The following is a 23,333-nucleotide window of genomic DNA, read 5'->3' on the forward strand; positions in this document are numbered from 1 at the left end:
TCTGTAGGGAGAGAAAGATAAAATTCTTCATATCAACAATCTTATAGGAAAAACTGAAACCTCTCTTTCTCTTTCCTCTTGGTATAAACTAAAATTAAAGTGAGCGATTTTAGCAGTCCCTTTTGGGCCTGTAAACTGAGGGCATTTTAACAAGTAGTGTTGTAAATGATAATAAAAGTAAAAATATAATTGTGCAGTGTAAATAACACGGTATATTGGTATGAGTAGTTAAGGTGCGGCATAGGCAAGATAAGCCGTGTAGTTAACCCTCCAAAAGTAGGAGGTGTATTAGTATGTGCGGGGGGGGGGAGGGGGGTTAAGTAGTTACTTAGTTATAGTAAGATATGCAGCCCCTCCTCGAAGAGAAGGGGAAATACTATGCCTTCATTGAGGAATAAGGGAAACAATTGCAAGGTGAATTAGAACTAGCATATTCTAACAACCTAACTATGTGGAGATGTGCAAGAGCAACTGAATTACTAGCAAGTACAGGAGTAAAAAGTGCTGATTGCATGTTATGTCTACGAGATATCTAACAGGGTAGGACCGAAATATCCAAATTTAGAAATGTGGTGTAATTTTCATAACTTATTTAAGATATAGTGAGAGAGGAAATAATGCCAGATATTAACATTGCAGGACCAGCCTGCTCTATAAAACCTTATAGATACTTTAAAGTTTTGAAATAATGCAAGATTTTTTTTTTATTTTTTATTTTTTTTTTATTTTTTTTTCTCTCCCTAAACGGAGCATTTGTTAAATAGGGATGGGAAGATGCTAAAACTCTCGCTTAAGATACTCCTGTACACATTTTCCCCTTTTATAAATATATATATGAATATATATGTGCACAGGCCTATAATAGTCATATGGAGTAGTAGGATTATAAGTGGATAATGCAATTACTAAATAGGGGTTAAAGAATGCTGTATCTGTCTTTAAGACTGACTGAATTAAGGACCTAAGTGCAAGCATATCAATTCTATTGTAACAAAAGGATCTGCATTTCTATAACTGGGCTGTCTTACATCTTCTCCCCTGGGTATGGGCCCTATACCCAGCAAGAATACTTATAAATCTTAACAGTAAAGTACTAGATGTTCTCACCCCTTAAATTGTAGTTTTAGCCTTTTAACAGCATAATACAGACTGTCTTGCTTCAAAGATATGCTTATTGAGCTTTAAATCAGAGGAGGCTAACTGGGATTTTAAAAAAGACTATAGCAGTATCCTAATTTTATCCCCATAAAGATAACTTAAATAGTACCATAATGTATTAAGCCAGTCATCTCCAATCTCCTTACATCACAATTTTAAACTAATGCAAGGGTCCAACAACCTGTGAAACTGGGTATAGAAACTCCTGAAGGCATTATTAATGTTAGACATATAATATAAAATAAATTAGGCTTCAGACACTTATTGAACCGGAATGAAATATAAAGTTGGAGAGTAAGAAAATTTAAGTTTCTAAAACTAAATAGTAAATAGTTAAGGGTTATGTTACCGAAATCCCAACATATCGTGTAACCTTTAAATGTCATGTGTGTCAAAAGTCAGCCGATTCAAAGACCTACTTGACCAGGCACAACTGTTGATTGGTAAGTTCACGTATTGTCCATATTAAGTGTCCATAATGTCGCTTAAGGCCTGTCTAAAGCACCAGACAGATTTGAGTCTTCCTGTTTTTAACCGACTCCTTCTTTTTGAAGTACATGGGAAGCAGAGGACCACACCAGCAAGCAGAATAAATTCTCACTTCTGCTCCTAAGGTGGTTAATGTCCGCTTCTGGGAGATACAAAGTGGGCGCTCTGTGGCTGGGAGAAATTGAATAGTGTACAAGTCTCAAAGGAATAGTTACCGGACCTTGAGGGCTTTCTTCCGTCGCTAGTGCCTGAGATGATCGGTGAGCTGGCCGCATTGCATAGACATAGATCTGCTCACAAGTTGCAGCGGGCAGCCCCACCGGCTCCTCAGTGATCAGCCATCTCACCACAGATGTCGCCCTCTCCTCTTCTATCACAGGAGGTAAACTATGCAAGGAGCCCATCCCTTCAGGGAGATCGCCCTGGTTGTAATGTGTTCCGGTTATTGCCGGATCCTTAATTGTTATATTATTTACCTCTGCCTGTCCGCATCTATCATCGTCTATAGCCTCCTGCCCAAGATCTGCCACCTCCACCAAGCGTAAGTCTATTCCATTGTGGGGCATCCGCTTGTATATGGAGCCCCACTCCGATGCGAGGCAGTCTGAAAGGCGGCTAAAGTGGGCATTTAGTAGGTGGGAGATAGCGGTTGTTAGTTCAACGCTGCAGGTAGCCATGCTATCACCACGGTGGCACTCTCTTCTATCCTGTGTGGCCGATCACATACGTTATGTAAACAAGGCCTCTTGATTCACTAGGAAGCGCTTACACAGATGAGAAAATGGCCGCTCCTAGGCTGTCTCAGCATTAGTCAGGCCACAAAAACATCAACTCTCTCTTCTTTAAAATTACTATCCGGTGGTCTATGTTTCCCTTTCTTCCTCTCAGGGGTTAGATGTACCTAAGATATGGATTTAAACTGGGCTGAAGGGTCAAAAAAGTGAGATTGTATGCCATATCAGTAGAGCTGAAATAAAACGCGACCTCTCAGTACCCAGGCTTGCTCCGCCCCCCCCTTTTATTCTGTTTTTAATAAAAAATATACTGCACCTTTTGGAAGCCTGCGCTTGTTTTTTGCTCTTCCTGGATACCTGAGTTTCTACATCCCTACCAAGGATCAGTTTGCTGAGACACAGAGTTCCCAGACTGCGCCACTTAGCACAATTGCTGCTGCTCTCCTTGTGAGTATTATCACAACACACACCTGATATATGTTACAACCACAGTACCACACTAGGAGGCGCCCGCTTTTGAGATTTTTTTTTCCACAGATGCCTGGATTCATTTTATACTTTTGAGTGGAGCAGCCTGGACCACACACTGAGGCTTTTACCACCTGGGATTACACCTACCATTATCAAAGTCTATCCGGACATTTGAACTGTCTTGCATTCTTCTATATGGACTCAGATAAGATCTTTGATACTACATATTTGTTGTTTTACATTTGTTTATATATTCCTATGCGATTATAGATGTTAGTATTTTTAACACCACACCATTGTACTATTGCGCCCCCTAGAGTTGGACACGTCAGTGTTACCAGCAGTTTTGCTTCTTCTTTAAAGCCCTACCATGCTGCTACCCAAGCAGTATATGTACCAGATAATAGGGGTTGCCCTCCTTCATAAAGTCCCAAAATGTAGTTAAAACCAATGTTCCCTCAATCAAATTAAACATGCAATCCAATTTCAGGAAAAGGCATACTGTGGATTTTTATGTGGTATTCTGTAATGTGACCAACCCAGGCAGTTCCCTGTAATGAGAGATAGCTCCTCTCCTCAAAGTCCACACTGAAAAAGACAGGGGCGCCACATACCCAAGTATAGTCTGTGAATTTAATATTAAAAGATGGTACAGCGCACTTGCATGTAATGGAGTACACACAGGTGCTAAACGCACAGGCTTGGGACTTCATAGCTGCCCAGCTGACTTGTCAACCCGTAATCCTCACTTAGGAAACACAACAAACATACACTGGAAGATAGTTAAAGGGACAGTCTAGTCAAAATTAAACTTTCATGAGTCAGATAGGGCATGCAATTTTATACAACTTTCTAATTTACTTTTATCATCTAGTTTGCTTTGTTCTCTTGGTTTTTTTGTTGAAAGCTAAACCTATGCTCATACGCTAATTTAATAATTTCAAAGCTCTTAAAGGCCACCTCTTTTTGAAAGTTTATTACAGCTACACAGTGCTATTTCGTGTGGGCCATATAGATAACTTTGTGCTCACTCCGATGGAGTTATGTTAATGTACTATTTAGCACTGTGATTACCTTGTATCTAAGCCTCTGCAGACTGCCCCAATATTTCAGTTCTTTTGACAGACTTGCATTTTAGCCAATCAGTGCCCTTTCATAAGTAATGGGTGTGAGCACAATGTTATCTATAGGGCACACATAAACTAACGCCATCTAGCTGTCAAATGCAATCAGATAAGAGGCGGCCTTCAATGGCTTAGAAATTTGCATATGAGCCTACTGTGTAGGTTTAGCTTTCAACTAAAAATACCAAGAGAACAAAGCAAATTTGATGATAAAAGTAAACTGGAAAGTTGTATAAAATGATGTCCTCTCTGAGTCATGAAAGTTTAATTTTGACTAGACTGTCCCTTTAATAAGCTACAAAATACAATCAATTCATAAATTTGGCAACACCGCCTACCTAGAATTTCAAAGATGACAATTTACAGAGCAAAAGATTGGGGTGGTTTGGGAGCCCCTAGTTTCAGGTATTACAGAATAGCCTTGTTTCTCATGAGGATAGCAGATTGGAACAAGCATGCACATAACACAGCGTGAGTGCAGTCAGAGTACACTATGGCTGGCTGTTCTCATCTTGGTTACCAACAACGTATAGAACATTTGTAGGTGTTATACTCTCTCTCTGACATTCAAGGTTAGGGACAAAGTAATAGCAAAGTACTAAATGGTCTATCATGTACCTTTATTGTTTCCATCTCTTACTAAAAATAAAAAATAGCAAAGTATGATAGCCATCACTTCTGGCTCCTCTGCTCCAAAAGCCTGTCTCATTTGGGCAGCTTTTAACCCTTTCAGGGCTTGGCACTGTTCTTGTTACCCAAATAAAAAAGAAATTAGAAGTAATGTATGAAAACATCACGCAAAATAAAAAATGAAATTGAATCGGTGTGACAGTAGTATTTGTTGAAATGATAGTTAAGCAATAACCACGGGTGTGGTAAGACAAAGTCTGCAAGCCCACGGTCGGGGTAGTCCCTGGTTTCACACTGCAAATAGCGACTACCATAAATGAGAAGCTGTTGTAGGACAGGGACGAAATCCTAAAATCAAACAATCCCTCAGTATGCCGGACTGTTCAGCGCTTTGTAATAACTGTGGAGACTCAAACACAGGCGTAACTAGAAACTCCAGGGCCCCAGTGCCCCCCCCCCTCAGGTCACAGACATTCATAAGGACCCATAGTATGTGTGATTTATATATATATATATATATATATATATATATATATATATATACACACACATTTACATATACTGTATATATATATATATATATAGACCTCCAGGGCCCGGTCGCAGTCAGGGACTCTGCATCCCCAGTAGTTCCACCCCTGCTCAAACCCCATTTTATTAAGAAAAACACAGTTCTTTCAATAAACTATTTATTTGAGACAATAAATCTGTTTTATAAATTAAAAGGTGCTCCAAAAAATATGTAAAATCCTAAACATGAAATGTACAGAAACCTTTCAAAAATATTATTCGTAGTATATTTCTAATCATTCAAATTTTTCATAGAAAACAGTTATTCAAGAACATTGTACACATATGTAGATGAATCATCCAACAATCTAGCAATAACACCTATTACATAATACATGTATTAATGCCTGTTGGATAAAAAAAGCATTACTGAATTGCCTATAAAATGTTTAAATATGCATAGCGAATTACCTTAGCAATGTCCTTACATTATTTCTGTTGCCTCCTTTGCATGTAATTTATCTCTAAAAAAAAAAATCCACACTGCCCCCAAAGAAGTTGGAGTGTATTAAACTGCTGATTTATAGTATGCAAAAAATAATATATATATATATATATATATATATATATATATATATATATATATATATATATATATATATATATATAAATTTCTCTTTATTTATAATAAGGAAAAGTCTTGGCAGATGTTTTATTTATTGCTATAATATTCATGTTCTGTAATGAGTATAATTTTAGACAGAACAGTTTATTTTCTATGTACTTGTGATATCACTAAATCTAGGTTAAAAGTTAAAAATAAATTGTTAGCATTTTGTGTAGAACCTTTAGTATAGAAATGTTCAAAAAATAACAATTCACTAGCAAAATTACATTAAAACACCTATTCATTAGGTATAAAAACTGTGCTTTGTCACACTCTCCCTAAAATGGTCAAAAGGCAAAAAAATGGAACCTAGCTTTTCAAAATGATGCAAACTGCCTAAACAGTTATGTGATTTGCAGCATTTGAGGGTTATAGAAACTGATTTTTGGCCAATTATATAGGGAGTGTGGAACAAGCACAACACTTGTGACTTAGTCATGGGGATCTGGGGGCGGAGTTGTGTTTTGGGGTGTGGCTAGTCAACCCTTGGCTAACAATGATTTTCAAAAGGATCTGAAGAGGAGCAGCAGGTAGAACTACCAAAAACTTAACACTAAAAAATGCAGGAAAGTCAAGAGCTCTGTCTTTCAGCTTCTGCCCAATTAAGAGAAGCAGTGCTAAGCTCACAGCTGAATAAAAAAAACATTTATAAGAATACCCTGGTCCATTAAAAAAAAAAAAAATCACCATTTACTAAACATATTCTCTTTGAGACATATATTGCGATGACCCCCGTTTTGTTAGAAGAGGGACTGCTGGAATACATGATATATGTCATGTACCCTGGTAACAGGAGCGCTTTGTAAACGTTTGTATATATACACTGGTTAACAGGTGCTACCATAGGTCCCATTTTTATCAGCTCTTAAAGGGATAGTAAAGTCTAAATTAAACTTTCATGATTCTAATTTACTTTATCAAATTTCCTTTGTTCTCTTGGTATTATTAGTTGAAAGCTAAACCTAGGTAGGCTCATGCTAATTTCTAAGCCCTTGAAGGCCACCTCTTCTTTGAATGCATTTGACAGTTTTTCACAGCTAGAGGGCGTTAGTTCATGTGTTTCATAAAAATAACATTGCGCTCATGCACGTGGAGTTATTGAAGCGTCAGCACTAATTGCCTCAAATGCAAGTCTGTCAAAAAGTCTAATATAAGGAGGCAGTCAGCAGAAGCTTAGATACAAGGTAATTACAGAGGTAAAAATATATTTCTATAACAGTGTTGGTTATGCAAAACTGTGGAATGGTAAATAAAGGAATTATCTATCTTTTCAAACTATAACATTTTTGGTGTTTACTATCCCTTTAATTGCAAAGTTTTTCCAGTCCAAATGAAGCATCTTTGTAGCTAATTCAAACCTGTCTGAATGCAATATATGTCTTTGAACTATTAGTATCTATGGCTTAAGCACATTTAAGGTTTAACTAAGCTTCCTGGATGTATATTTGATTTATAACTTGAGAAGCTTGAACTAAGGAGTGCTGTGACACAACACGATCTGAGTTAAAGCAATAAAGCAGTTTGTATAAGGACACATGCTGTGACACATGCTGATCAATTAATAGGGCTATGGCAGTGATGCATTCAATTCAACGTGTCACCTCCATAATTTATAAGCAAGCAATGCATCTGAAACATCTAATTTTGCACTTTTGATTAAATGTACCTATTTGTGCAACCCCTGGCATCCCACTTTCTCAGTAGTTTTTTTTTTTTTTTTAAAGGAGTGATAGATATGTTCAATCAGAGGCTGACTTGTTCGACCCATTCATTATGGCAGTGTTTTTCAACCAGTGTGCCGTGGCAAACCAGTGTGCCGTGAGAGATCCTCAGGTGTGCCACGGCAGACTGACAACAGTGTGACATATTTTTTAATCTTTGCTTGTTTTTTACTCCCAGTGCAGGGGTAGTTTGTAGGAGGCATGGCATAACAGCACAATACATACAGTATGTATATATATATATATATATATATATATATATATATGCTGTATTAGGCTACAATGTGTGATTTTTTTAAATTTTGGGTCACTGCATTATGGGACACATTTCCAGCTGCTGTTACCATGAGGAACTCAGAGTCTGAAGAGCAATTAAGCACGTGCTTCACCTACAAGTTCCTTATCTTTGAGACAGAAGGAACTTTTAGTGTGCAGTCTGACAGAAGATAATTCATATCTAGAGCGCAAAAGAAGTCCCCAAGTTCTGCCATGTTTTTCATTCTTCTTTCATGTTTTTCTGCAGATGTATCCCTGCAAAAAATAACAAAACAAAATAAAAAAATAAACAGATTTAAAAATTCAAAATTAAATCCTCATAAAGGGGCAGATTACAAGCTGAGTGGAGCACAAATTTTTTTTCTCGTTCGTAAAAAAGTAAAAAATTGTTGCAGGTGCATTAGCACGCACATTACAAGTAAAAGGTAGCTCAAGAGCGAAAGACTTAGGTGCGCTAACTTCAGGACTTCGGGCTGCTTAAAGGGATTAAATTGTAATGGTTAAAAACAATGTTCACCAAACACATCAAAAACACATTCAAAGAAACTATTACAATCATATATAGGCTTTCTGATAAAAAAATAGCAATATATATTTTTTTTATAAGGGTTAAAAGTAATATGGTTTAGGTACAAATCTCCAAATCTGGAATTCCGAAATCCAAACATTCTGATTTCCTTTCTGTAACAAACCTCCAAGGAAGAATAAGAGACAATAGTGAAGTCTGTAAGGCAGAGCATACAAACTCCAAATGGGACTCTTTTCAGAGCTATAACTAAGCTCTTCGTTTCCAGTTACCTTAAAACATGAAATATAATTTTTCATCAAATGTAATATTTTAATGTTTTATTGTGTTTTTAATATAAATACTTAGCATTTTCTTCTATGTGCAGAACATTGTAATGTAGTTTTTATTTTTAAATAAATATATACTGTACATATAATTACAAAAATCAGATATAAAAATATCTATTTAATAATAAAAAGCAAATTTTCTTCTATTTGAAGAACATTGGAATGTAGTATTCCTAACTACCATTGGCTTTAGTGCTGTTTGTCTAATGTGCTTTCAGGTTAGCACGTAGGCAATTAAGCATTATTTTTTTATTTATTTTTTAACAGTGCACCCCATTAAAGTCTATGAAAGAAGAAGTTAGTGCGGTTGCGATATCCAAAGTCCTAAAGTTAGCCTGCATCAGACTTTTGCTCGCGTGCTAACATTGTTAAATGTAGCCATCAATCCGCAAGTGCTACCCAGGGTCTGAACCAAAAATGGGCCGGTTCCTAAGCTTATATTCCTGCTTTTCAAATAAAGATACCAAGAAAACGAAGAAAATTGATAATAGGAGTAAATTAGAAACTTGCTTAAAATTGCATGCTCTATCTGAATCATAAAAGAAAAAAAGTCATATCCCTGTAAGCTTTAATAGCTGGTTAATCAACCAGAGAGCTAAATGTCACTAGGAATAAGATGTGCACAAAGATGCACTTCCTTATATCTTCAAACATTTTTTTAATCCCGTTTTTTCATGAAAAATAGCATGTTTAACTAGAGCATTATTATTTGTATGGCTTTTTTGTTTAGCAGTACTAAGCATAGTGCTTACAATGTTAGCTATAATTTAACACTTGATTACTGTAACTGCCACTTATGATTGTAAAAAACCTGCATAAACTATTTATGTTTATACAAATACAATCCTATGTTTATTTCACTCCTAAATAAAAGCAATGTTGTGCTGATTAATACAGGATATGTTTAAGGCATAATAAAACCCAGTGTTATGCAGAGTCACAGTATTAAGATTTCGTTATACAATGGCCTCTCTCCCTGAGGGAGCTGCCATAACAACTGTCACCAAGTGGGGATAAAGCAAAGAATACATTCTGACTTAAAGGGACAGTAAAACATTGTAATGACAAGACATTTCTGTTATGTTGCAGACCGCTGCTCTATAACCTGTACGCCTGCTCTGAGGCGGTGGCCAGACATCGCCTAAAATCAACCTGATCCAATACGATCAGGTTGATTGACACCCCCTGCCGAATCTGCAGGGGGCGGCGTTGCACCAGCAGTTCACAAGAACTGCTGGTGCAATGATAAATGCTGACAGCTTATGCTGTCTGCATTTATCGATGTGCGGAGGACATGATCCGCAATATCGGATCATGTCCGCTCGCACATTAATAAATAGGCCCCATAGCCTTGAGACGTTAGAAGGAGCATTTCAAGGTCTAAGAGTTAGAAATTGCAATAAATTCAGAGCTAAATTACATGAAAATTGGGCCAAATAAATAATGAAAATATATTGCAGAGTTGTTTTATTATGCATAACTAAATATTTTATTTAAAAATCTCAAAGTGTTTAGTGTCCCTTTAAAGGGACATCAAAGTCAGATAGAACATGATATAATTCTCCCTCAAGAAAGTTTAATTAACCCTTAACTGTCAACTTATTATTTAAATGTGACAAGACTTAGCCAAACAGAGGAGGAAAGGGATTTGGGAGTAGTAATAGATAACAAGCTAAAGATGGGTGCACAATGCAGGGCAGTGGCTACAAAGGCTAATAAGATACTAGCATGTATTAAAAGAGGCATTGATTCAAGGGAGGAAAGCATAATTCTGTCACTATATAAATCCCTGGTAAGACCTCACCTTAAGTATGGAGTGCAGTTCTGGGGACCGATCACAAAAAAAGATATTGCAGAACTAGAAAAAGTTCAGAGAAGGGGAATGGAGAATTTAAGCTATGAGGAGAGGCTAGCCAAACTGGGTCTGTTTTCTTTAGAAATAAGGCGCTTGCAAGGTGACATGATTACTTTATATAAATATATTCAAGACCCATATACAGAGATGGCAGAAGCTCTGTTTATTCCAAGAAAATTGTTTGTGACAAGAGGTCACAATTTAAGATTGGAGGAAAGGCGATTTAATCTGCAATGGAAACGTGTTTTTTCACTGTAAGAGCAATAGAATTGTGGAACTCATTACCAAAGGAGGTAGTGAATGCCAATACCCTAGATACATTTAAAAATTGTTTGATACATTTCTGTCTAGAAACAAAATTCATGGATATGATTGGTAGCAGTGGCGTCACTGGGGTTGGTGTCACCCGGTGTGGTAAGATATGGTGTCACCCCCCCTCCACACCCCAGAAAGCAGAGACACACAAACACACAGGCACACACACATACACACACTCAGACACACTTAAAAACACACTCAGATGCACACACAAACACTCAGAAACACACTCAGGCACACACACAAACACCTAGGCACACACACAAACACTTAGACACAAACACACAAAAACTCAGACACACACATACAAAATATGTAAAGTGCACTGCATTCATTATAAAGTTCATGCCTAGAGCTGCTCCCTGGCTCAGCAGAGCATCAAATGAAAGATAAACAGTGCACTCCAAAAATAAATCACTAAAGAAAAGGTTTAGGCGCGCAAACTATGAAAATTCTGCTCTGACTCTGTTCCAAGTCTGTCAGTGCACAGCCCCGGGCCGCATGCCTACCGCTTCTTATGACCAATAACCTCTGCACTCTGCCCACCTCCAGACCCCTACCCTCCCTCCCCTCCTACCTCTTCAGTGTGCACTTAGTTTACCGTAACTGTACCGGTCTGGTGGGCATCATACGTGGCTCCTTCACTTTAGAGACAGTGTCAGACAGTCATGCAGTCAGGTGCCAGGCATCCCCCTCATGATTTCCCTGTTCCCAGAGAGACAGCACAGCAGTGAGTGACTCCACTGCTCCACACATGTCTGAGCAGTGAGCACAGATAGGCAGGCAGATTTTGGCTAGCAGCGCAACTTTGCAAGCCCCACGGCACGCCCACAACATTCATAGTGAAATTGGGCAGGGGAGGAGCAAAGTATAAACAAGCAAAAGCAGCAGGGAAAACTATTTGTGGAAATTGCAGCGCTGGCTCAAGGGGCAAAAAAACAAATGCTGGCCCATCTAATAAAATAATCTATGTATCTCTACATTGTATTTCTTTGAATTTCAATAAAATGTAAAAAAAATAATTCTGGTGGTGTCACCCCCTGGAGGGTGTCACCCGGGTGCGGCCCGAACCACCTAGTGACGCAACTGATTGGTAATATTAAATGGGTCACCTTTTAGTTGGATTATTTAAGCTTAACTGGAGCTTTTTGTAAGTATTTTAGATTTGTATAGGTTGAACTTGATGGACTTTGGTCTTTTTTCAACCTCATCTACTATGTTACTATGTAAGACATTTCCTTCTGTGTGCTGAGCTGTTTTGGAGTTTTTAGGTGCTAGTCATATTTCAGCCCCACTGTAGATCGTTTTTCAGTAACCCCTCCCCAACAGATATTTTATATTGTTTTTTCCTCAGCAGACCCAGCAGATTCAAGCTATACCATTATTTTATCTACAACAAAAAGTATGAAAAATGCATATTTAAATTACATTTTAAAGGAACATAAAACCTAATTTTTTTCTTTTATAGTTCAGATATCATTTTTTATTTCTATTAACATTTTTTTCTTGTTATCCTTTGTTGGAAAGCAGTAAGGTAACCTCAGGAGTGTGCACATGTCTGCAGTACCATATGGCAGCAGTTTTGCAACAATGTTATACATTAGCAAGAACACTAGATGGCAGCACTATTTCCTGTTATGCAGTGCTCCTCAACAAAGAATATTATGAGAAAAATGAAAAACTGATAATAGAAGTAAATTGGAAACTTTTTTAAAAGCATAATTTATGCTTACCAAATAAATTCCTTTCCTTCCTGGCAGGGAGAGACCATGACTTCATTCCTTACTGTTGGGAAATACAACACCTGGCCACCAGTAGGAGAAAAAGACACCCCAGCCAAAGGCTTAAATATCTCTCCGACTTCCCCTATCCCCCAATCATTCTGCAGAGGGAACAAGGAAAAGTAGGAGAAACATCAGGGGATAAAGGTGACAGAAGAAATAATATAAAAAAGGGAGCCGCCCAACAAAACATAAATTACGGGTCGGGTCGTGGACTCTCCCTGCCAGGAAGGAAAGAAATACATCGGGTAAGCATAAATTATGTTTTCCTTCCATAAGGCAGGGATAGTCCACAACTTCATTCCTTACTGTTGGGAAAACTATACCCAAGCTCCAGAGGACACTGAATGAATAACGGGAGGGAACAGAAAAAAAGAGGCAGAGCCTATTCTGAGTGCACCACAGCCTGCAAAACGTTTCTCCCAAAAGCTGCTTCAGCCGAAGCAAAACTTGTAAAATTTAGAAAAAGTGTGTAAGGAAGACCAGGTAGCTGCATTACAAATATGATCCATTGAGGCTTTGTTCTTAAAAGTCCAAGAGGAAGCAACTGCTCTAGTAGAATGAGTCGTTATCCTCTCAGGAGGTTGTCGTCCCGCTGTCTCATAAGCTAAGCGAATGACACTCCTCAAGCAGTAAGATAGAGAAGTCGTAAGATAGAGAAGTCGTAGTAGCCTTCTACCCCGTACGCTTCCCCGTATAGATGACAAACAAAGAGGAAGATTGTCTGAATTCCTTAGTTGCCTGAAAATAGAACTTCAAGGCACAAACCACATCTAGATTGTGAAGCAAACGTTCCTTCACTGAGAAGGAAGAAGGATTAGAACACAAGGAAGGAACAACAATTTCTTCATTGATGTTACGATTCGACACCACCTTAGGGAGGAACCCTAGTTTAGTGTCCAAAACCACCTTATCCACATGAAAAACCAGATAAGGGGGGTCACATTGCAAAGCAGAAATTTCAGAAACTCTGCATGCAGAGGCAACAGCCAACAAAAAAATAACCTTCCAAGGTAACAATTTAATGTCAACAGTATGCATAGGCTCAAACAGAGCCTTTTACAAAACACTAAGAACAAGATTGAGGCTCCAAGGTGGAGCCCCAGATCTAAACAAAGGTCTGATCCTAGCCTAAGCCTTAACAAAGGACTGCACATCCGGAAGCTCGGCCAATCTTCTGTGCAGTAATCCAGACAGGGTCGATATCTGTCCCTTCAGGGAACTAGCAGATAAACCCTTCTCCAGTCCATCCTGGAGAAAAGCTAAACTTCTGGCAACCTTAACCTTATGCCAGTAAAAGCAACACTCTTCACACCAGTACAAGTAAGTCCTCCCCTTTATGGTAGATACAACGACTAACTGGTTTATGAGCTTAAACTAGAGTGTCGATAACACTCTCTTGGCTAAGCCTAAGCGTTTAATCACCACGCAGTCAGTCTCAGAGAATCTAGATTTTGATGAATGAAGAGACCCTGTATTAGCAGATCTCTGCAACAAGGTAACCTTCACTGAGGAAATGAGGACATCCCTATCAGATCCGCAAACCATGTCCTTCGTGGCCACAACGGAGCAACTAGAATCACTGATGCTTGCTCCTGCTTGATGCGAGCCACCACACGAGGGAGAAGCAGTAACGGAGGAAAAAGATATATGAGCCTTAACCTCCATGGAACTGATAGGGCAGCTATCAGTTCCGCCTGAGGACCCCTCAACCTCGACCCGTACCTTGGTAGCTTGGTATTGAGGCGGGACAATTACTCCCGTATGCAACCTAAGAAGGCAGTCCTCTTTTCTGGTCTTGTCGAAAGACTGGAGATTGGGAACCTGCCCCTGGGCGGATGAGACTTGAATCCTATCCTATATTCTTGAGATACAACCTCCAGGACCCAAGGATCCTGTACATTCTGGAACCAAGCATCTGAAAAAAGAGACAGTCTGCCCCCTACTCAATCCGATCGGGGGTCGGCCCTTCATGACGATTTGTTCTCGGTGGGCTTCTTAGTCTGTTTGGACTTATTCCAGGAGTGAGTGGGCTTCCAAGTACTCTCGGGGGCTGCTCAGACTTGGAAGAGGACTGCTGTTGTTGCAACTTGTCAGCACGAAAGGAACGAAAATTAGACATTTGCCGTCCCTTAGGCCTATTCTTCTTATCTTGCGGTAGGAAGGCACCTTTCCCTCCGGTAACCGTAGAGATAATGGAGTCCAGCCCTGGACCGAATAAAATCTTCCCCTTGAAAGGAGTCTGGATTTAGAAGTCATATCCGCAGACCAAGACTTCAACCAGAGAGCCCGACGGGCTAGAACCGCAAAGCAGCATTTTGTCAGGGTTTTTTTCCCTGCCTTGTTTGCCATGTGCTGCTGGCAGCCATTTTATTCACCTCTCTTGCTGACTCTGGTGAATACTGTGTGATGCTGCTCATTTCCTGCACTTCCTTTTATGGCCAGACTGGTATACATCATTCGTGTGAGACAGGATGCAGTCTCAGAATTGTGATGTCATCACTTATTATTTAAAGGGCCTCTGTTCAGTATGCTTTGCCTTGCATTGTCTCACACCTGTTTGTGAGAGCTCCTGTGTATTACCTGGCGGCCTGACATCCCTCCTGGTTCCTGATCCCTGGCTTGTTCCTGACTCTGCTGTTCTCCTTATTCCGGCTCATCTGACTACTCGCTTTGGCTCCTGACTCGGCTCGTCTGACTTCGCTTTGGCTCTTGACTCGGCTCGCCTGACTACCAGCTCTGGTTTTGATTCCTGGCTTGTTATTTGACTTGTGGACTTTTTGTTATTTTTTTGCTATTAATAAAGGTGTGATTATTTTTGCACTTCTCGTCTCAGTCTGATTCTTGGCACCCTGACATTATGCAAGGGCCATGAATCCTGATGGTGCTAATAATCCACCTTTACCTGACATAATTTCAAGGATGGATGAACAGGATCACCGCTTGGATCAATTTGCACTAGCCCTGCAAACCCTGCTGACTCGCACTGCACATTTGGACCAAAGTGTCCCGCAAGTTATGACTGCTCCTGTTTCCGCTGCTGCACCTAGTCCTACCAGGAGCATGTCCGGTTCTACACCTCAGGCGTTTTCCTCTGACAGAGCTAAGGTGGGATTTCTCATCTCGTTACTCTCTGACACAGAGCTTGTCTGGGCTAATCCTTTGTGGGAGACTAATAAACCTGTGATTTCAAATTGCCCTGAATTTGTGGCCTCCTTTCGAAGGGTATTTGATGTTCCGACTCGCTCCTCCTCTGCTGCTAAACGACTCATGTCCATTCAGTCAACATACTTTGCTATGTATGCCATTGAGTTCCGTACGCTTGCCACAGAGGTAGGTTGGAACAATGAAGCCCTTGTTGCTGCCTTCTTTCATGGGCTCTCTGATGCGATTAAAGACAAAGTTGCTGCCAGATATTTACCAGAAGATCTCGAGGCATTGGTGTCTTTTTTGATCCTAATTGACATCAGACTAAGTGAGAGGCTCTCTTTCAAGGAGTGCTTGCGGAAGCCTCCTGTTCCGTTGTCTCCTACGTGTTCATTCCCACCCATGCCTCCCTCTCCTCCCATGCCTCCTGGTCCCGAGTCACCAGGTACTGCTGAGCCGATACAGTTGGGATTCACACGTTTCTCTACGGCGGAGAGGGCCTTTAGGAGGAGGGAGGGGCTCTGCCTCTATTGTGGGTTACAGGGCCACCTTTTGAAGTCTTGTCCTACACAGCCGGGAAACGCTCACACCTAAGGTCCTGTCGGGGGAAAACCTTGGGTGGTTTATCCTCATCCTCAGAACTGCTAAAGGAGAAACCTTTGGTTATGGTTGTCCTTTCCTGGGTGGACTCCTCCATAGTCACCCAGGCTCTTGTTGACTCCGGTGCTGCGGGCTATTTCATTGACAGTGCTTTTGTATCAAAGCACTCCATTCCTGTTTTTCCTCAGTCCGTTCCGCTTGCTATTGAGACCATTGATGGCAGGCCCCTTCAGCCCACACTCGTTACTCATGAAACTGCTCCGTTATCCATGGCTGTTGGGGCTCTCCATTTTGAAACCCTCCAGTTCCAGGTGATAAACTCTCCGCATTTTCTAGTTATTCTGGGTTATCCATGGCTCCAAAAGCACAATCCCAGTCTCTACTGGCGCGGGTCCGAAATTTTGTTGTGGTCTCCGCAATGTATTTCCACTTGTCTTCGGAAACCAGTTAAAGTCTTGTGCACGTCTTCGGTATCTCAATTGCCAGAGGAGTACCGAGAGTTCCTAGACATTTTTGACATGTCACTGATCTTACGATTGTGCCATAGACCTGCAACCGGAGCCATTCCTCCTCGGGGCCCTCTGTCTGTTGAGGAGAATTGTGCTATGGAGGAGTATGTTGCCGATGCTCTGTCACGGGGGATCATCCGCAAATCCTGCTCTCCTGCAGGGGCTGGCTTCTTCTTTGTGAAGAAAAAGGGTGGTGAGTTAAGACCATGCATCGATTATAGGGGTCTTAATCATCTTACCATTAAGAATGCTTACCCTATTCCGCTCATTACGGAACTCTTTGACCACCTCAAGGGAGCTACGGTCTTTACTAAACTTGATTTGAGAGGAGCGTGCAATCTCGTTAGGATCAAGGAGGGCCACGAATGGAAAACAACATTTAACACCAGGAGCGGGCATTATGAGTATCTTGTAATGCCCTTTGGCCTATGTAATGCTCCTGCTGTTTTCCAGGAATTTATTAATGATGTCCCACAAGATATGTTGCAACAGTGTGTTGTGGTGTACTTAGACGACATCCTCATACACTCACCCACACTTGAGGCTTATCGTTCTGATGTTAAACGGGTTCTTCAGAGACTACGTGAGAACGGCCTGTTTTGTAAACATCAGACTCAAGTAACCTTCCTATGTTATGTTATCTCCGTTGCAGGGTTTTCCATGGATCCTGACAAGTTATCTGCAGTTCTGCAGTGGCCTCGCCCAGTTGGTCTTCGGTCTATTTAACGTTTTTTGGGGTTCGCCAATTAATATAGAAAGTTTATTAAAAACTTTTCTTTCTTGGTCAAACCTATCACAGACATGACCCGTAAAGAGAATGATACACTCCATTGGTCACCTACTGCCATTAAGGCCTTTGATAGTCTTTAGACTGCCTTCGCTTCCGCTCCAGTTCTGGCTCATCCTAACCCTGTCCTGCCTTTCGTTCTTGAGTTCGATGCGTCTGAGACTGGAGTAGGTGCCCTCTTGTCTCAATGTCCTACACCTGACGGTTCCTTGCATCCGTGTGGTTTCTTCTCTAAGAAATTGTCTCCAGCGGAGTGCAATTATGAAATTAGCGACAGGGAATTACTGGCCATAATTTTGGCAATCAAGGAATGGAGGCATCTTCTCGAGGGTACTAGCATGCCAGTGCTCATTCTTACTGATCACAAGAATTTAACTTATCTATCTGAAGCAAAACGTTTGTCGCCCCGACAGGCCAGATGGGCGCTATTTTTGTCTCGGTTTAAATATGTGGTCTCCTACCTGCCTGGTAGTGAGAATGTTAGGGCTGATGCCCTCTCTTTACAATTTTCGCCTCTGTCCAAGGAGGAGTCTGTACCTACTCCAGTTATACCTCCTGACCATATTTTGGCTACCATATGTACTAATTTGACTTCTCCCTTGGCGGAGGAGATCCTGGCTGCACAAACCAATGCACCTCCTGAAAAACCTAGTGGTAAGTGTTTTGTTCCTGAGAATCTTCAAACTAAACTTTTGCACACTTACCACTATCCTAAAGCCACAGGTCAACCAGGCAAGAACCAAATGATTTGGTCTGTCACTCGACAATTCTGGTGGCCAGCTCTTCGTTCTGATGTTGCTGCGTATGTTGCCTCCTGCTCAGTTTGTGCACAGAATAAGACTCCTTGACATCTTCCTGTGGGTCTTTTTCAACCTATTGCTAATGGTGAGTGTCCTTGGACACATCATTCCATGGACTTCATTGTCAAGCTCCCTGTTTCCGATGGCAATACTGTTATCCTTATGGTTCTTTTTAAAATGTCACATTGCATTCCCTTGAAGAAGTTGCCTGCGCGGGAGGTCCAGATTTTGGCGTTCCTTTTGTGCTCAAATGGGGATCCAGCTTTCCTTCTCCTCGGCATATCACCCTCAATCCAATGGGGCTGCGGAACGGTCTAATCAAGCTCTGGAACAGTTGCTCACCATAATAATTGGTCTGAACTGTTACCTTGGGCAGAGTTTGCTCGTAATAGTGCTATTAATGCTTCCTCCAAGTTATCCCCATTCATGGCGAATTATGGGTTTTAACCATCCTTGTTGCCCGATTCATTCATGTCTCAGGGTATTCCGGCTTTAGAGCAGCATCTCTGGCAACTCCGTTCCACGTGGGTGCAGATTCAGGATTGCCTTCATCGTTCTATGCAGCGCCAAAAGTTCCAGGCTGATCGTAGGCGTCTGCCCGCGCCTTCCTACCAGGTTGGTGAGAGAGTTTGGCTGTCCTCCCACAACTTGAACCTTCGTGTGCCTTCCAATAAACTGGCTCCCTGTTATGTTAGTCCTTTTCGAATACTCCTACGGGTCAATCCTGTGGCCTATGCTCTTGACCTTCCTCTTGCAATGCTCATCTCCAATGTTTTTCATGATTCCCTCTTGAAACCATTGGTTTGTAATCAGTTTACCACTGTGTTGCCTTGTCCCTGTCCTATCTTTGTTGACAACCATGAGGAGTATGAGGTCAGCTGCATTATTGACTTTCGTATGTCCAGGGGCCGTGTACTGTATTTGGTTCACTGGAGGGGCTACGGTCCGGAGGAGCGTTCATGGGTTCCCTCCTCTGATGTTCCTGCTCCCGCCCTCCTCCGTGCCTTCCATGCCCGTTTCCCCAATAAGCCTTTTGTCCTCCCGCAGGGGGGGGTCGTTGAGGGGAGGGTACTGTCAGGGTTTTTTTTTCCTGCCATGTTTGCCATGTGCTGCTGGCAGCCATTTTACTCACATCTCTTGCTGACTCTGGTGCATACTGTGTTATGCTGCTCATTTCCTGCACTTCCTTTTATGGCCAGACTGGTGTACATCATCCGTGTGAGACAGAATGCAGTCTCAGAATTGTGATGTCATCCCTTATTATTTAAAGGGCCTCTGTTCAGTATGCTTTGCCCTTGCGTTGTCTTAGACCTGTTTGTGAGAGCTCCTGTGTATTACCTGGCTGTCTGATGTCCCTCCTGGTTCCTGATCTCTGGCTTGTTCCTGACACTGCTGATCACCTTGTTCCTGATTCTGGCTCATCTGACTATTCACTTTGGCTCCTGACTCAACTCGTCTGACTACCAGCTCTGGTTTTGATTCCTGGCTTGTTATTTGACTTGTGGACTTTTTATTATTTTTTGCTATTAATAAAGATGTGATTATTTTTGCACTTCTCGTCTCAGTCTGATTCCTGGCACCCTGACACATTTATGTGAATAATCTGCAAATTTGCATCACAGATGAAGAAGTTAGCAATTCTCAGTGCCTTAATTCTCTCCTGAATATCCTTGAGGGGAGTCTCCACCTCAATGAGCTCCGAATTTCAGAATGTTGCACCAGTAGATAGCTGCTCCAGCAACCGCGGCTACAGCTGCCGCCGGTTGAAATAAAAACCCTGTACATTATGTTGAAACATCTTCCTCAGTAAAGTTTCTATTTTTTTTATCCATAGGCTCTCTAAAAGAAGAACTATCCTCCAAAGTTATAGTAGTATGCTTAGCCAGCATGGAGATAGCGCCATCCACCTTTGGGATGGAGCGCCACAAATCTAATTGAGACCAGCAATAATTTTTTAAAAGTAGACGAGGGGGAAAAAGAAATTCCTACTCTTTCCCATTCGTTACTAATAATGTTCACCATCTTAACTGGCGCAGGAAAAGTCAGACGGACCTTCCTATCTTCGTAAACCCTGTGTAATTTAGGGATCTTAGGCTCCTCAGGGAGTGTAGCCTCTGGAACCTCTAGAGTAGACAGAACCTCCTTTAATAAAAAACGCAGATGCCGGACTTCCGGTAGGAGGGTGGAGAGAGCAGACGCACAGAACAGAGCTCCGCAGTTTCCAGCTATACAACTGGGAAAAAAACCCTGCACACTGCACCAGAAAAAGCCGGCACCCTTGGCAGAGACACCCCTAACTGCCCGGACGCAAGCCGGCAGGGATTCTAACAGCGGAATCCCCTTACGGAGAAGTAGCAAGCCACCAAAGTGATTGTGAGTAGCGGCTGTGGCCGCGAGGGCCATAAATAGACAGGGGGAATTAATAAGTGCTCCACGCAACACAAGGAGCCAAGGATTAGTACCGTATAATACGGAATAAAAGACTCAGACCCTCACAAGCGAAGGGTGGGACACAGAGTTGGGAACTTAAGTAACGGCGGGAACGCCGCCATCTTGCCCCCACTGCCGCGCTTGTTTAAAAGATAACTGCAAGTAGCGGGCAACATCCCTGCACTGCCCCCATTACTGCCAGTTACACCTAGAAGAACTAGGAGCCAGTAACAAACTCCATAGTTAAAAATAACGCCGCTGAGTATTAATTACTTTCCCTACCATAGCCCTCACAGATCCAGGGGCTAACTGAGTGGAAGGCACTGGGAACTGACACGCATACGCAGGCGAGAAGATCACTTAATAATACACTACATAGCCCCAGTAAGAGACAAAGTCATCTGCAACAACTAGTGTCGATAACAAGAGCAACATTACTTACATACAAGAGTATCGCTCCCTAGCCTCAGAGACAACACTGCTTCCAAAACTTGATGTAACACAAAGTGTGTAGGGCTGCACAGGAGACAGGAGGAGGAGAAGTATGAACTTTAGATCATTGGACACTGCTTTTTTCTAACAGATAATACAGGCTATCACACTATGAGAGGCTAGAAGGCACAGACCTGTCCCTACCCTTCCCACCCAGCGCTTAACAAGCACAACAGTGAACCTGTGTTCAACATTATTCTGAGGCCTTGAAAATTAACAGAGAAAATAGCAAGCTGATTGATAAAATACTAAAGCTGCATGCAAAAATATTACAACTCCTATATAAAAACAACAGGGACAATGGCAGGCAGGCTTTAAAACGCAGAGAAAAAAAAGAATCACTTAGAGACACAGCAGACCACAATGGAGACAGAGGCCTTAACAAACTCTAACAATATAGATACACATCCAATTGTCACACAGATATCTGCACTGTTCCTACCCAAAATTGAACAGCTACAAACAGGGATGGACTCACTCACAACTGAGGTTAAGTCATTTAATGGCAGACTGACACAGGTGGAACAGAGGGTGGCAGAAGGAGAAACCCGCCATAGAGAAACGGAAACTAATATACGTGCATTACAACAACAGAATGACCGGTTGTGGGCAAAGGTTGATGACTTGGAGAACAGGTCGAGAAGAAACAACCTGAGAATTGTAGGAGTCCCCGAAACTGTCCTGGGATCAGAGCTAACAGAATTTGCAGAAAACATCCTCCCAAAGTTGCTGCGTATGCCACAGTCCTGCCTCCCGTGCGTAGTGGAGAGAGCACACAGAGTGGGAGACCCACGAAAACAAGGGGAAAATAGCCAGCAGTCACGCCAGGTAATGGAGAAGTACCTAAGTTTCAGAGCAAAAGTAGCGATCTTGCAGGCCTACAGGAAAGCTTCACCTTTGGAATATGAAGGGCGGAGAATATATTTATTTCAAGATTACTCAGCAACAGTTGCAGCCAAAAGAAAAGAGTTTACGCCTTACTGCAAGCAACTCATGGAGCAAGGCAGAATGGCAGCCCTTTTGTATCCGGCGAGGCTGAGGCTCCACACAGCCAATGGACCTCTATTCTTTGAGTCTCCGAACCAGCTTAAACTACATCTGCAGAGAGAAGAAAGACGGAATCAAGAACAGGACCACGACGATCAGCCAGATGACACTTGAAAACAGAGACACTGTTTAAGGCCTCAGAAATCATAGAGTAAAGCCTCTTAAAAACTAAATGACATGACAACTTATATCCTTTACAAGTGGGGGGGAGCGGGAAGTGAAAAAATTGTTACTGTTTATTGTCTGTTATATTGTTGAAACTTATTGCATGTATTTGTCTCTTTTAAACAAGTTCAAGAAGCGGTTTTAAAAGTTTAAAAGTTAATACTCACTAACCTGATTGCTTATTGTTTGTCATAGTGATAGAATCCATCAGCTCTCAGGGCGCTCCCTCAGGGGGAGAGTAGACAGATTTTGGACACTGCAGAAAACAGTAAGTAAGGCTCATTAACCTATACTGCAACACCTACACATAACACTCCACACTTCACAGCCTTGACAAATTGTGACACCCACACACAACAAGATACTCACTGTAGGACAATGAAAATCACCACGTGGAATGTGGGAGGGATAACATCGCCTATTAAAAGAAAGGCGATTCTGAGACAGTTGAATACAAAAAAAAACGACATAGCCATACTAGAAGAAACACACCTTTCGCAAATAGAGCATCAAAAACTTAAGCAGGGATGGGTGGGAGAAGTACTCTTCACGCCCTATGAAAAGAAAAGAGCGAGAGGGATTGCAATGCTATTCCGAAAGGGACTGAACTATGACATCTCACAGGTGATCTCTGATGTTGGGGAAGATATCTGATTATAAAACTAAGGATTGATACACTATCCCTGATACTTTGCGGTATATATGGCCCCCAGACACAGAAGAGAGAATTTCTAGTACACCTCCAAAGCAAACTCTTACAATTTCCA

The 23,333-nt window shown here is 41.4% G+C and overlaps 1 protein-coding gene across 3 annotated transcripts in view; it reads right to left on the bottom strand.

The window, feature by feature from the left end:
* Positions 1-5,824: 5,824 nt before the first annotated feature.
* The window catches only part of TOM1L1 (target of myb1 like 1 membrane trafficking protein), a 263,459-nt gene continuing 245,950 nt past the window's right edge, over positions 5,825-23,333 (bottom strand). For all 3 annotated transcript variants that reach the window (XM_053708296.1, XM_053708287.1, XM_053708301.1), the window contains one exon: positions 5,825-8,035. The gene's annotated coding sequence lies outside the window, so the exon portion shown is untranslated. The remainder of the gene's footprint in view (positions 8,036-23,333) is intronic.

The sequence above is a fragment of the Bombina bombina genome, chromosome 1 (genome assembly GCF_027579735.1).
Source record: "Bombina bombina isolate aBomBom1 chromosome 1, aBomBom1.pri, whole genome shotgun sequence".
NCBI lineage: Eukaryota > Metazoa > Chordata > Amphibia > Anura > Bombinatoridae > Bombina > Bombina bombina.